This window comes from Peromyscus maniculatus, chromosome 14 (assembly GCF_049852395.1).
Source record: "Peromyscus maniculatus bairdii isolate BWxNUB_F1_BW_parent chromosome 14, HU_Pman_BW_mat_3.1, whole genome shotgun sequence".
Taxonomy (NCBI): domain Eukaryota; kingdom Metazoa; phylum Chordata; class Mammalia; order Rodentia; family Cricetidae; genus Peromyscus; species Peromyscus maniculatus.
In genome coordinates this window covers 528,486-543,516 of record NC_134865.1, presented here as the reverse complement: position 1 = coordinate 543,516, position 15,031 = coordinate 528,486, and the positions used below count along the sequence as shown (strand labels likewise).

At 42.4% G+C, this 15,031-nt stretch overlaps 1 pseudogene; it reads left to right on the top strand.

Moving 5' to 3' along the window:
* The first annotated feature begins 1,278 nt into the window (after window positions 1-1,278).
* Window positions 1,279-12,490, top strand: LOC143268526 (RE1-silencing transcription factor pseudogene; annotated as a pseudogene).
* The last annotated feature ends 2,541 nt before the right edge of the window (window positions 12,491-15,031 follow it).

The window sequence follows — 15,031 nt, the reverse complement described above, 5'->3', positions numbered from 1 at the left end:
CTCTTCAGGGCGAAGCCTCAGCTTCTCTCCACGACCCTTTCATACCTCCAAAGCCAGTACCACCTAGGTGACTGTCACACATTATCAAGTTCAAACACCAACATACATGCAATCTTGGTCCCTCTAGACCACAGGCTCTGTGTGCTGATTCTGATGACACACTCCCAGATTTCACCTCAATTATGTTGATCTCTTCTTATCACCACTGATTTCTCAGCTCCAGCCATTTGGCATGGATTATCCCAGCAAGCAAAGTTTTCATTTTAGGGATTCTGATCTCTTACTAATCACAACTGACTCTTCAGCCCCAGCTGACCAGACACTACATGTTCTTGATTCAAAATACCACAGGAATGGCTGCAATAGAGTCTTTGCTTCCCCTGAAACTTCACAAGCCAGGCTTCCGTTTTCTGCATCTCTCTCAGCATTTCTGTCTTTCAAGCTCCCACAATAGTCCATTAAGTTCTGAGCATTCAATGGCTTTTCCAGCTCAGAGTTCCAGATTCCTTCCATTCCCTCCCCAACACAACACGTTCAGGTCTGTCACAGCAACATTCACCAAACCCGGTCACCAGTTTCTGTCTTAGTCTACTGTTTATTGCTGTGGTATAACACTGGCCAAAAGCAACTTGAGGAGAAAGGTGTTTATTTGGCTTATGTATTTTGGGTAACAGTCCATTGAGGTAAGCCAAGGAAGGGACTCAGGGCTAGAACAAGGAGGCAGGAACTGAAGCAGAGACCATAGAGGGATGCTGCTTATTGGTTTGCTCCCCCTGGCTTCCCCATTTTGCTTTCTTATATACCTCATGACCACCTTCCCAGGTGTGGTGCCACTCATAGTGGGCTGGGCCTTCCTATAATAATCATTAATCAAGAAAATGCCCTAAAGACTTGCTTACAGGCAATCTGGATGGAGGCATTTTCTCAATTAATGTTCATTTTCCCAGATAACTCTAGCCTGTTGAGTACACACACACACACACACACACACACACACACACACACACACTCACTCACTCACACACATACCCTCAACCAGGACATTCTCTTACTATTAACTCACAGAGCCAATCTCTCCATAGAAGATGTTTTGCAAGTGGATAAAATCCACTCTAGCTAGGTCAAGCAAAAAACAATGTGCCCAATAACAACAGTAGCACAAGAATCTTTAGGAAAACTGGAGAATCTGCTCTGAACTTGAGACAGCCCAAGGCAATATGCAAATCCTATTCCTGGTTGACCTTTGAGGAACCAGCAGAAGACAAGATGAGTCACACTATGGCTGCCCTAGAAAAGCCTCTGAAATACCTTGACTTTGCAGCCACTTGTCCCAGAATCAAGCTGCCTGGTGCTCCCTTAGGTAGGTCACCAGTTCTTATTGGAGGTATTGCATCAGTGTATCCAGTTGGGACAGCCACTGTCACTTACTAGCTCTTGGTTGCATGGGAAATGGAAAAGAACACCTGAATTCTCTAGTGGGGAGGCCATGACTCAAAAACTGAAGAACTTACCTGCCTAGGAAGGGTGTTCCACGGGTAAGGCACTAGCGTGTACCCAGGATGAGACTGATATTTCCTTCCAACACTCCCAGGTCCCTTTCTTCTTGTCTAAAGTGTGGAGCACTGGAAATAGTGAGATGATTTTCCCACAGCAGTTGAAGAAAAAAAAATTAAAGACCAAAGAAACCCTCAGAACTTTCTAGTTCTAGAGCAGATTTTAGGTAGTGATTTAGCAAGACACAGGCAAAGACAGTCTGGTCTGTTTCCAATGCTAGAAGTCATTAGCACCCGTAGCCAGAAGTTTTCCTGTATCCTGCCTGGCCCTGTGGTCCTCCAGCTGCTTATAAAATAATCACTCTGAGGTGTACATTAGTTATCAACTGTATGCTCTGTGGCAGGCCTCTTGCTAACAAGCTCTTATATCTTAAATTAACCCATTTCTATTCATCTATGTTTTGCCACATGTTCTGTGGCTTTACCAGTCTGCTGGCATGTTGCTCCTTGGGCGGCAGGCTGGCATCTCTCCAGACTCCAACTTTCTCTTTCCTGTCTCTCTCCTTGGATTTCCCACCTGCCTCTAAGCTGCCTTGCCATAGACCAAAGCAGCTTATTTATTAACCAATGGGAACAACATATATTCACAGTGTACAGAAAGACAATCCCCAGCAAGCACCTTCAACCATACCACCTCTTAAGTGACATTTGGTCTCTACCTTCTATCTCACCTCACTCTTTCTTTCCAAAGCAGCTTCATTTTTTTTCCCTTAAGCATCCAGTGGTAGACATTTCCTAATAATAAAGTTTCATTTTCCTTGCAAAATAATATTTTTTGTAATTCACAAATGCATCTAAAAGAGAAACTGCAAGTGAAGAAACACTGTTAGCACATTGTATATATGGTTTTATACACACATACATCTTTGAAAAGAGAAATAGTGATTATTATAAGGCACAATAGAATATTATGAAATTATAAGGAAAGAGATTACTTGACCAAATGCGTTTTAATAATCTACATTGGTTATGGACATAATGAGCTTCTAGATGTTTGTCTAGTTTGGGCTTCCCCAATGTCAGAGCAGAATGCAGAAATAAAGGCCTGAAGTCTTTATTTAAGAAGAGGAAGAAGCCCTGAGAAGAGAATGGAGGATGAGGCCAGCAAAAGCATGCAACCAGCCAAGGGTGGGCCATCCGGAGCTTATTCCATGGAAGGACTTTGGGGAGCCACTTGAGGGTCCCTAAGGAGCGGGAAATGCTGAGGGTTTCTCCTAGAGAGTGCTAATTTCCAGGGGGCAGACTTCACAAAGCAGGATGGACCTGCTACTAGAGGTGTTGTGCCTGGGTCTTGAGAGCTCTAACAATCCGAGGTGGGCAGGCTGGCACCAGGCCCTTCCTTTTGTCAGTGAGGTGCATTTCTTACTGGGCAATTTATTAAGGCAACTCCACATAGTTAAAAAAAGGAAGTTTATTTTGGGGGAGTAACTTACAGCTAGTAAAGGGATTGGTTACAGGGTCTGGGAGAGGTGAGGTGCAGTCCAGCTGGGTTCTCTGGCTCCGCTCGGTCTACCATCCAGCATCCAGCATCCAGGATCACTAGGAACCAAGAGAGCCAGTACATCCGGATCTCAGGTCTTAAGGGCTCCCGTCTTGGCCCTGCCTCAGGGGCAGGTCATAGGTAGGCATGACAGTTACTGGAAGCCTCATTGGGGATAGTACCTTCAGGTCAAAGCTGGAACAGCTAGCTACCCACTACAATTTCTTGTAGGCAACAAATAGATGGCTCTTGCTTTTTAATCCATTCTGCTTCTCTGTTCCTTTTGATTGGAGAATTAAGACCATTGACATCCAAACTTACCATTGAAAGGTGTATATTAATTGAATGACAATGACAAGATCACTCCTGGGTCTGGTTGAGAAGGTGTTTATTACAGATATGAGGGAGTGTGCAGCCAGAGGCATCTATAAGAGTCCAGGCTGAACATGGCCAGTGGACTGAACTGGGCCATGAGAGGAGGGGTGGTGGGGCAAGAGAGGAAGAGGAGAGAGAGGCAAGAGAAGGAGAAGAACCAAGAGGACAAGGAGAATGTGGGGTTGAAAAGGCGGGTTTTCATAGTAAAGAGAAGCAGGGGTGGGGGTGGGGGGTGAGGAAAGCAAAGCCGGAGAGGTTTAGGGTAGGGGGTAGAGAGAAGAGCAGAGAAGAGCCACAGGTAGAGTGAGCCTGGTGGCCACTGTGCACCTTATATGGTGACAGGCACCACAGTTAGCCATTTGTCCAGAGTTTGTTACCTGACATTAATTCCTGTCATTTTGTTGATTTGTTGTGCTTGGTACATTCATAATATTTGATTGTTTATCTGCTATTCTAGTGCAATTTACTCTTTCTGGAGACTTCATGGATGTGATTATCTTTCTTTTCAGTCTGTAAAATTTCTTCAAGTATCTTCTACCCTGCTGTCTTGGTAGTCCTTAATTCTCTTTGTTTCTGTTTGTCATGAAAATATTTTCCTTCTTCAATCATGAAGGATAGTTTTGCTGGGTATAGTAATCCAGATTGACACATGCTGTCTTTCAGAGCTTGGGATAATTTTTCTCATGCCCCTCGGGCTTTTAGCTTTCGTGAATAAATCTGCTGCTTTCTGATGTGGTTGCCTTTGTATGACTTAGTGCTTCTGCCTTGAAACTTTCAACATTCTTTGTTACGTGTGCTTGGTATTTCTATAATATGATGTGGGGAGATTCTTTTCTTGTCCTGTTTGACATTCTAAATGTTTTCTGCATCTGAATGAAAATCTAGCTCCCTAGATTAAAATTATTTCCTGCTATGATTTTATTTAATATATTTCATCTTTAGCATATATTTCTCCTTCTATGTCCATGATTCATAAACTTGATATTTTAATGACATCCCAAAGAGCTCATGTTTTGCCCATATGTATTATCTTCCTTAAAAAGATTTTATTTTTAATTATGTATATGTGTCTGAGTGGGTGTCTTAGTTAGGGTTTCTATTGCTGTGAAGAGACACCATGACCACAGCAACTCTTACAAAGGAAAACATTCAATTGGGGTAGCTTACAGTTTTAGAGGTTTAGTTTCAACATGGAGGGACATGACAATATGCAGGCAGACATGGTGCTGGAGAAGGAGCTACATCTTGATCTGAAGACTGCAGAGAAAGATTGTCCACTTGGCGTGGCTTGAGCATATATGAGACCTCAAAGCCCACCTCCACAGTGACACACTTCCTATAAGACCATACTTTCACCAACAAAGCCACACCTCCTAATAATGCCACACCCCATGAGCTTACAGGGCCAATTACATTCAAACTTCCACAGTGGGTTGATGTGCATGTGAGTGGAGATGCCTTTGGAGGCTTCATATCCCTGTGGAGCTGAAACTATAGGCAATTGTGATGTGCCTGATGTGTACTGAGAACCAAACTTGTCCTCTGTAAGAGCAATGTCCTCTCTTAATTGCTGAACTATATCTTCAGACCCCATGTTTATCTTTATTTTAATCTAAATGTTCTAATTTATCTACTTTGTTTTCAATCTCTTATATTCTGTCTTCCAGTAGTTCATTGTATTGGTAGGCTTTACACTGAATTTTCTATTTGACTTTAAGTGTTGGTTTGAATAGGTATGGCCCCCCATAGACTCATGTGTTTGAATGCTTGGCCCACAGGGAGTGGCACTATTAGGAGGTGTGGCCTTGTTGGAGTGGATGTGACCTTGTTGGAGGAAGTGTGTCACTATGAAGATGGTCTTTGATATCTCATATATGTTCAAGCCACACCCAATGGACAGTCTCTGTTGCCTGTGGATCAAGATGTAGCTCCTTCTCCAGCACCATGTCTACCTGCATACTGCCATGTTTCCTACCATGATGGTAATGGACTAATCCTATGACACTATAAGCCAGCCCCAATTAAATGTTTTCCTCTGTAAGAGTTGCTATGGTCATGGTGTCTCTTCACAGCAATAGAACACTGACTACAACACTTACTAAGGTTTTTATTTCTGAATGTAAATTTAACTTCTTTTAGTATTTCTCTTCCATGTCCTATGTTGATTCTCTTCTTATTTCATGTGTTATTTGTATTGTCTTTGAACTATTTAACTTTACTAAGCATTCTTGTAATCATTTTATTGGAGTCGCCTTCTTCTTCTTCTTCTTCTTCTTCTTCTTCTTCTTCTTCTTCTTCTTCTTCTTCTTCTTCTTCTTTGACAGGGTTTCTCTGTGTAGCCCTGGCTGTCTTCAAACTCATAGTTTCACTTGCCTCTGCCTTCCAAGTGCTAGGAATAAAGGCATGCTCCACAACCACCTGGCTGGATTTTTTATCTAGGAATTGATCTAATTTATTCCTGTTGTAATCCATTGCTAAGGAACTTGCTGTTTGGGAGGAGTCATGTTGCCTTGCGTTTTCATGTTTCTTGTGTTTCTGCAGTGGGTCTTGCACATCTCTGGTCTTAGGTTGTTGGTTGTGTTTTTTGACCACCTGTATTCTTTCGGTGGAAGTATTTACAGTGTTCAAGTCCAACTACGTTGTACTGAAGGGTGAGGTGCTGTACCTCTTCACTGGACTGGGGTGGAACATACATGTGCATGGCACTCACACAGTCCCTAGCATTACTACAAGAGTAGAATACTAAGTGCAGAAACAATCAAAGCTGGTATATAGACCTGCTATAGAAATAGACAAGTAGCCAACCAAAGACAATCACCCATTCAGTTCTAATAACGTTGGAAAATAAAGGAACAATGATAGTATGTTTTGTATAAGATGGTAGTTATTATGGGTAAGAATGGAAAGAAAAGAAACTGAGTAAGGCTAGTGATTAATATTATAATGACAAATAAAAAATACAAGAGAGGAAAGTTAATAGGGAGGGAATTACAAAGAAGAAGGGAAGAGTTAATACTATTCTAGGTAAAGGGAGAATGCAAAGAGAAAAGGATAAAGAAGTACAACCAGATGACATAAAATCCTGAAATTGGGAGGGCGTGGCAAAGGGATTCCCAACCCTAGGCCGACTGTGTCCATTGGAGAGCTTATCTCAAAACAAAACAAAACACAAGGAGAGACAAGACAAAGTTATCGTTGGATATTAAGTAGTCGATGTCTTGATGTGGTCACTTGCCCAAGCCCTGTGGCAAACTATCTCTATGAAGTCACTTGCCTGAGGAAAGGCACAGTGTGTCTCTATGCCATCACCTGTGCATGTGCGGCGCAGACCTTCTCTCTACCCCACCTTGTTTCGCTTTCTCTAGCCATTTTGACTAGTGTCCTCTGATGACATCTGTGGTATTGTGCTTCCTGTGTGGATCACGCTGTAGCCAGAGGCTGTGGCTCATGGTCTGGGAGACTATTATAATCAGGTCTTTCTGCCCTAGGTGCTGGGAAGGACAGATGGCAGGCTTCCCGCTGGTGTGCTAACGCTGGAAAAAAAAGAAATCCCTGTCAGTGAGAGACCAGTGCTCTCATCCTCCCCCTGATGATTTCAGTCGGAAATTCCTTCCACTTTGTGGCCTTGGTCTAGTTAACACTGCCCTGGGACTACAAGTGAATCCCTTCTGCTCTGTTCTGTATATAATCACCCATATTTCACTAATTTTATTCCTGGCTTGCTTCCAGTGGCCTCTATTCTGTTCTGAGAGAGAATTCAATGTAAACACTGGTCCTAAGGAATTTGAAATCCTAAAGCAGTTTGACATTTGCTTTTCAAAACCATCATCAGTCAAGCTTTGGGTAGTAACTTATCTCTGTAAACTTAATTTTCTGTGTGTTAGAATGCAGAGCAGATAGAATATTTATCTCATAAAAAAATTTTAGGTATGCAGCTTCAACAGTTTCCCCCAAAGAGATTACAGGGCATACTTACCAAAGCCTGTCTTAGTTAGTGGTCAATCTGCCCCAGCCAGCAAGGCTGTCTCCGCCTGCAATCGAAAGTTATGCCAATGACCTGCATGGGATAACCAGGGGACGCATTTTGAGCTCAAAAGTAGGACAAACAAAACACTTCTCATTTTTATTATTAAAGGAAGTAAAACATGAGGTAACAATAACAGCTTGAACAAATACAAGTACAGTGAGTGAATATAGCTAGTTGGTACTATGTCTTATCATCTTTGGTCATGTGAAAAACATCGAGAATATTCCTCCCAGGCCTTTGCCTTCCCCACAGAGATAATGAAGACATGCCAGAGTATTCCCTTCATGCCCTTGCTTTCAAGTACATTCGCGTATCATGGTTTATGCAATTCTTTCTAGAAGAAATCTTAGAAGGCTGTCTTGTAAGAACATCATGCTGCACTCTGCCCCAATCATAGCTTATAGTAAGTTCACAGCTTTCTTACACAGGCTCTCACAGTTACTTTTTCAATTTTGCTATGACAAGACACCATGACCAAGGCAACCAGTAGGAGAAAGTATTTAATCTGGGAACTTAAAGTTTCAAAAAGTGAGTCCATGGCCATCATGGCGGGGAGAATGGCAGCAGGCAGGCATGGTGCTGGAGCAGTAGCTGAGAGCTTACATCTTCATCTACAAGCAGGAGGCAGAAAGAGCCATCTGGGCATGGCATGGGCTTTTAAAACTTCAAAGCCCATCCCCCAGTGGTATACCTCCTCCAATGAGGACACACCTCTGAATCCTTCCAAAACAGTTCCACCAACTGAAGGCCCAGTATTCAAACAGATGAGCCTAGGAGGGTCGTTCTCATTCAAACCACTACAGTTCTCTTTACGTCATTATCCATTCATTCCTTTTAAACTTTTAAATATATTTTAGGAAATAATCTTTTGGTAAATGAATGTACTAGATGAATACAAAATAAATTTGAATAAATTTAAGCCTAAGGAATGCAAGACATTCTTGCATATATAAACAAAAAGTTAGAAGATGGCGGAGACGAGCAGACGCAGGTAGGCCTGTGGCAGCAGCCCGCGGAGGTAGATGGGCCCAGCGGTGGCGGCCGACAGGGACATTCAGGCCCGGTGGTGGCCCACAGAGGTGGACAGGCCCGGCGGCGGCGGAGATAAGCAGACGGAGGTGGACAGGCCCGGGGACGGAGACGGGCGGACACAGCTTGGAACGGGGACGCCCCTAGCCCCAACACCTGGGGAAGAGGCTATCTCTGTGGGTCAGAACCAGGGCAAGTCTGGGCACTCTGTCTGGGGACAACCCAGGGCCCAACTGCTGATCCTGTGAAACCCAACAACTTGGAGGTGTTGGTGAGACTACCCTGCTCAGCTGAAACCCATCTGGGAGAGGATTCAGATGCCTACAGTTTGAAGTCTGAAGAAACAAGATCAGCTGAGGAGTTGACAAATGAACAAAACGTGACCTGGGAACACAGAAGAAGGCGCTACCCAGCCACTAAACCAGATCACCAGAATCACAAGTATGTAATTCACCGACTAAAATCAGCTGTCCCTGAAGAAACAGCCCAATAGCACCAATTTAACCAAGAACCCTTACTAAACCAAGACTAAAAATTAGAACAAGAGAGGCACTCTCAGACATAGACACCACCTGCACCGCACAGAGGAAAAGATGAGTAGACGCCAGTGCAAAAATACAGGCAACAACATAAAGACCTATATGGCAACATCAGAACCTAGTGATTCTACACCTGCAAGACCTAAACATACCATGACAGAAGAAACAGAAGAAATCAACCCTAAAAATGACTTTAAGAAGATGATAGAGGCCCTTAAAGAAGAAATAAAACATTTCCTCAAAAAGGAAATAAAAACTTTCCTTAAAGAGGAAATGAAAAACTACCTTAAAGAGGAAATAAAATCTTTCCTTAAAGAGGAAATGAAAAACTCCATTAAAGAGGAAATAAAAAACTCCCTTAAAGAAATGGAAGAAAAAACAAACAAAAAATGGAAAGAAATCAAATCAAGCCAAGAAAAAGCAATTAAACAGATGAAAGAAACACTCCAAGATCTGAAAAATGAATTTGAGACAATAAAGAAAACACATGCTGAGGGAATGCTGGAAATAGAAATCCTGACTAAACGAACAGGAACTACAGAAACAAGCATAACCAACCAATTGCAAGAGATGGAACAGAGAATCTCTGACACTGAAGACATGATAGAGAAAATAGATTCGTCAAAGAAAACACTAAAGACAAAAAAGTCGTAACACAAAACGTCCAGGAAATTTGGGACACCATGAAAAGACCAAACCTAAGAATAATAGGGATAGAAGAAGGAGAAGAATACCAACTCAAAGGCACAGAAAATATATTCAACAAAATCATAGAAGACACCGAATAGGCTGGATCCAAAAAGAAAGTCCCCTCGCCACATAATAATCAAAACACTAAACACACAGAACAAAGAAAAAATATTAAGAGCCGCAAAGGAAAAAGAACAAGTAACATATAAAGGCAAACCCATCAGAATAACACCAGACTACTCAATAGAGACTATGAAAGCTAGAAGATCATGGACAAATCTCATGCAGACACTAAGAGACCACAGATGCCAACCCAGACTATTATACCCAGCAAAACTCTCAATCACCATAGGTGGAGTAAACAAAATATTCCAGGACAAAACCAGATTTAATCAATACCTGTCCATAAACCCAGCCCTACAGAAAGCACTAGAAGGGAAAATTCAACCCAAAGAAGCTAAACACATCCATGAAAAATCAAGCAACAGATAATCCCACACCAACATACACCACAGAAGGACAACACAACACAACCACAAAAAATAACAGGAATTAACAATCACTGGTCATTAATATCCATCAATATCAATAGTCTCAACTCACTTATAAAAAGACATAGGCTAACAGAATGGTTAAGAAAACAGAACCCATCCATCTGCTGCATACAAGAAACATACCTTAACTTCAAAGACAGACACTACCTCCAAGTAAAGGGCTGGGAAAAGGCTTTCCAAGCAAATGGACCTCAGAAATAAGCTGGTGTAGCTATCCTAATATCTAGAGAAAAAGGATGTTTCAAAAGAGAAGTCTTGTGGCAATGCCTCAGTGGTCCAGGTAACTACCAGAACTCGGAAATCAGCGATGGAGACTAAGGCAGCAGAGACGAAACACATAGATGTACATACAGGAAATAATAAAGAAAAAGTCAGTAAAGCCAAAAAGAACAAAAGAAAGGTGGATGCTGAAGCCCATCCGTCAGATGAGCCTGTGAACGAGGAACCAGTGACAAAAAAAGAAAAAAAAAAGGTGGAAAGCAAATCCAAAAATAGTACCGAGGTGCCAAAGGATGACAGCAAGACGGAGGAGGCTAAGGGGGACAATAAAAAGCAAAATACTTCCATTAAAAAAGGTGCAAAGAAGAAACCTCAAAAAGGTAAATCAAGTGAGAAGGGCAGCAGACCTGCTCAGGAGATGCAGAAGGAGACAGCTCCGGCAGAGCCTCCTTCCATGGAGCTGGCTCAGGAGGAGGTTTCTTCCGGTCCTGCGCTCACTCGGGTGGTGGTCACCCCTACAGGCTCTACTCAGCCCGGGCTTCCTTCTCCCATGGATATTGCTCAGACTGGGCCTGCTCAGATGGAGCTGCCTTCTCCCCTGGAGTCTCCTCAGAGGGAGCCACCTCCTCCCCTGGAGCCTGCTCAGAGGGAGCTGCCTTCTCCCCTGGAGCTTCCTCAGAGAGAGCCGCCTCCTCCCACGGAGGCTCCAGGGATGGAGCAGCCTCTTCCCATGGAGCTTACTCAGATGGAACAGCCTCCTCCCATGGAGCCTGATCAGATGGAGCCTCCTCCTCCCATGGAGCCTGCTCAGAGGGAGCCGCCTCCTCCCATGGAGTCTCAGCGGGGACATTGTCAGAAGAGGCTGCTTTGTCCTTTGGACCATGCTCAGGTGGAGGTTGCTCAGACAGGGCCTCCTCACATGGGATCTGTTCAGAAGGAGCCTCCTGCTGTCATGGAGCCACCTCTTCAAGTGAAACCAGTCACCAAAAGGTCTTCTCCCCGAAAAGAGAGTACCAAGGAGAAGTCGGGCATGCGGAGTGAGGTGGTGCGGCAGGAGCAAGTTCTTATTGAAGTTGGCTTAGTGCCTGTTAGAGATAACCAGCTTCTGAAGGGAAGCAGGCGCGCACAGGATCTTCCAAAGGGAAACTCAAGAAGAGACGAGACACCCAAGGACCAAGAAATTGGCTCTGATGGGGGAAGGAAATAAAATGGCCTCTCTCAAGAAAGTGGGAACAGAGGAAGCTGGCAAAAGTCTAGCTACGCTTGCTGCTCCCAAGGAATCTACCAGTATCTTATCCTCAGAACAAAACTCAAATGGGTCAGGTGGTGAAACGTTACATGCTAAGTGTCAGACTGGTTCAGCTGGGCTTTGTGAAATGGAAGTGGACACTGAACAGAACCCAGACAGTGTCCCTGTGAAAGCCTCGGCACCCGAACCAGCGTCACCATTGCCTCCTGTCCCATCACCAACCGTAACGGCCTCGCCTCCTATCACTTTGGCTGAAAACGAGTCACCGGACATTGATGAAGACGAAGGCATCCACAGCCATGATGGAAATGACCTGAGTGATAATATGTCCGAGGGAAGTGATGATTCTGGGCTACATGGGGCTCAGCCAGTGCCACAAGAAGCAAGTTCAAAAAGTGGGAAGGAGGGGTTGGCAGTTAAAATAACCGAGGGAGAGTTTGTTTGTATTTTCTGTGATCGGTCTTTCAGAAAGGAAAAGGATCACAGCAAGCACTTTAATCGCCATCTGGTTAATGTATACTTCCTTGAAAAAGCAGCCGAGGGGCAGGAGTAGTGAGCCGGCCGGTGGAGGGCGGCTCGTCACAGTTTGTAAGCAATGCCTCACTTTTAGTTTAAGGCAGTAGACACACACAAGCTTGCTTTAATTAGTGTCCAGTGCTGATTTTTAAGTGACATTATTTCCTTAGGACTGTATGTGTTACCTAGTGACTTGCAAAAACCTTAGCAAATCCTAGGGAGTTAATGTAAGAAAACAGATACTTAATCTGTTAGCTTGTGCAGTACAATGAAGAAAGGCGGGATGGTAGGTGACGTTCTCCAGGGTGTCTACCTGTGTGGAACCGGTCGGGTGTTCTGCCCTTTTCACTTCACTTGCTATTTTTAGTTCCTTATTTAGGCTGATAAAAATTGGCGTAGCAAATTACTTGAAGAATTTGCCTGCTTTATATAAGTAAAGTTAGCACTTTAAGGTTTCTTTAGAGATGAGAAAAGACATTTAAATTGAAGAAAAATTCTTTCAACAGTGGACATTATATCTGTCCAGGTAATTGCTTCCTGACTTATGGTCGATATTTTGTGCTTCTATGTTAATCATTATGAAAAGTTATTTTTGGTGGGTTTTTAAATTTTTTTTTATTTTGGTGCTTTACTGGCTTAAGATGTTGCACATGGTTTTTTGTTTTTCTTTTTTAATCTATGTAGTTAATTCCCCCCCCCCTAGAGATAGCATTGTATTTAATAGTAACACTTTATACATATATGCATGTTATTTTTTTCTTTTTTGGGGTTACTTTTAGACTTGTTTACAAAAGGGCCATTTTTCTTTGCTGCAGTTGTCTTTTTTGCAGAACAATAGTGTGTGCAAGTTTATGAGCAATGGAACATGCAGGTTCAATCCATTGTTTTTATTTTTTTAATCTTAACCTCTTGATCTATGCCAGAAGCAGTTTCATGTAAGTTATTTTGATGGTGAACATATGTGTAATTCTACAGCTCTCCGGGTCTGGTTTTTGCAGTAAGCCACTAGATCCCATATTGAACACAATTTAAACTCAGTATCAGCCATTAGAGTTTTTTTTACTTTGCTGTTTCTAGCTTAGTTCTTACAGAGTGAGAAGTCATTCTTTGAAGAGTTTCTTTTTTCAATAGATGGTTGATGTTGGGATGGTTACTCAAATCAAATGATGAGTGATGAACTCCAAGTCATCCTTGGAAAATAGCAAACCAACATAATTATCCTTTAAACTAGAGAATATCACTTGTGGCCGGGCGGTGGTGGCGCACGCCTTTAATCCCAGCACTCGGGAGGCAGAGCCAGGCGGATCTCTGTGAGTTCGAGGCCAGCCTGGGCTACCAAGTGAGCTCCAGGAAAGGCGCAAAGCTACGCAGAGAAACCCTGTCTCGAAAAACCAAAAAAAAAAAAAAGAATATCACTTGTGAGAAAGCCATCATGGCCACATGGCTGATCTAGAGTGGGATGCTGAGTTCTGGCAAACAGCTGCATCTTTCTTCCAGTGAGTACCTGAACAGGGCTGATGTGAATTATGTACAGTCCAGATTTTAAGAATCATACTTTCTCAAGGATCTCCACAAACTAGTGGGTGTCCTCGATGCCCCTGTGAGACAGCCTCTGTACGGGAGAGGCCTCACGTGACTTTGTCCCTGGTGTTCCTCTGGGGACACTTGTGTGAGAAACTGCATGCTCCAGAACCAGCTCTCGTGTCCTTTGGCCAATGCTGGAGTGTGAAATAGTCCAACGTGGGATTTTTCTTACTGGTAGTAAACAAAGGATGATCCCAATCGGGAATCGTGACATTTTTTTTTTTTTGATGGTCATGTTCTGTTTTGAAATAACCTCTGTGTATTTCATTTATTTTCTTTTACCTGGCGATCTCTGAGCAGGCTTCAGATTTTGACAGTTGATGAAAGATACGACAAGCATTAATGTGTGGGTAAAAAGCTTGGTGAAATTCTGAGTGAAGTTTTAGTTAAAGTTGGTTGAACTTGGGATTGACTGGGAGGCCAAAGATTTAAAAAGCAGAAGATTCTCTTTTTATACATTTGTAATAGATAGAAATACACCAGAAAAAAAGAAGAAAGAGAAAAAAAAAGTGGTGGAGGAAAAAGTGAACACTGCAAGAATACTCAAAAGGGCTGAGAGTTGCAAACGCCAAGATTGGCTTTGCATAGTAAATGGAATAGAACAGCTCTGAACTATAGCTTACTTTTCCTGGTTTGGTCTGACAGAATGATTGAATGCTTTTGTACAAAAATCAGAGCCTTAAAAACAAGGATTTGGTGAGATTGTAAAATGGTGTGCCACTTTGGCAAAACAGTTTGGTGGTTGGTCAAAATGCAAAACATTGTTACTCTGTTACTCAACAATTCTACCCTTAGGAATATATCCTCAAACTACTGAAAATGTGCACCTATGAAACATATACATGAAGGTTTTACAGCAGTGTGTTGCTAATAGTAAAAAAGTTAAAACAACTCAAATAGCTATCAAATACTGGGGAGAAATAAAATGTGGCTTATTCATACAATAGAATATTATTAAGACATAAAAATGAATGAGAAACTGACAGATTAAATGACTTTGGTGAACCTTCATAATTTCATTTGTAGATCTTTCCATTTCTAATTTATAAATACATTTGGGGTTATAAATTATAAATGTACTGTCTCCTGTCAACATTGTATGCTTCTATTTGATGATTTCTGTGTCAAACATTATATGAAAGTGTTTCCAAGTATTTTCTGTATTAACTGTGAATGAGTAGAACAAAATAAATTGCCTGTGATGGAAAAAAAAACA